The following is a 1,216-nucleotide window of genomic DNA, read 5'->3' on the forward strand; positions in this document are numbered from 1 at the left end:
TTTGAGAAAATACTATGAGTAAAAAAGAGTTTAACAAGAGAAGTCGGTCGAGTCACGAAGGTACTTAGCCAATGAATCCTTGCTTACACATGTATATGAAATTCCTTGATACCTCTATTATACTGCTGTTTAATGTTGTTTGCTCAATATCTAAAGCCAACATATGTGTATGCATTTTGCGGGGTTTGTTATAAAAGTTAGCTTACATCACAGCTGCTGCAGTGTACTACACGCATTTCGCTGTTGTCTCGTATTTTTTACATATCTTTTCCATGCATTGATGTGGTAATTTTAGTATATAAGTACGCTATGGGGTTCAGACATAATCAGAATATGGCTAGTTTACTCGTAACAGCCCAATAATCATTATTGATTATAAGACTCTCATAAAAATAGTTTCATTAATTGATACTCCTAACGTTCTTGCTACAGTTATCCTTGCAATAGCAGCTATCCATTTCTGTGTGAAATGAGGGAAACCACTGACCTCTTCCTGTATACTTTTTAAAAGTTACTGTTGTTTTGCTGTATAGTCATCTGTTTTATTCTGTGCTTTCTTAACTTCTTTATAAGATGTTTCCGCTTTTCTGTGTAAAATGTAACGGCTCCAATTGGCATGTGCACTAGACTCTGTTTATCTATTTAATATCCCACATATCATTCCGTGTATAGTGATGCCCACAATTATATTTTTATTTGGCGCTGTGCGTATTCTATTTCCTTTATTTCTGCTCTTCTTTTAATATTCCTCGTGCTCTCCCACCTCCTCACACTCATTTTTTCACTCACTCATTCAAAAACTCTCATTGCACCCTTTTAGTTGTTTTAACTGCTTCTATTTTAACAGCGCATTTTCCATGCTGACGCTGGACACATTATCGTGATGCCAGGGTCTAGTACCCCGTCTAGTCTGGGGAAGCCAAGTGCCCGCATCATACCCGGTACGACAGGATTGGGGCTGGAAACAGGCTTTCGGCGACAGCATAAGAAGCAAAAAGCAACATCAGTCCTCTGGGATGAAGCAATATATTAGACTGCCCCTCTGCACGTGCAACCGTGCCTCGATTGGGATACGTATGCTTATTAGCGGATATGTGGAACAGAATCCCGGTCCTTTCATTCGTGGAGCCCAGTGGAACAATGGGGGTCTCTCCCAGGGTAAGCGGATCGCCTTAGAGAGGAAGCTCCACGAGTATATGGTAGTCTTCTGTCTATT

This window comes from Trypanosoma equiperdum, assembly GCF_001457755.1.
Source record: "Trypanosoma equiperdum strain OVI genome assembly, contig: ctg_717, whole genome shotgun sequence".
In the NCBI taxonomy this organism is placed as follows: Eukaryota; Euglenozoa; class Kinetoplastea; order Trypanosomatida; family Trypanosomatidae; genus Trypanosoma; species Trypanosoma equiperdum.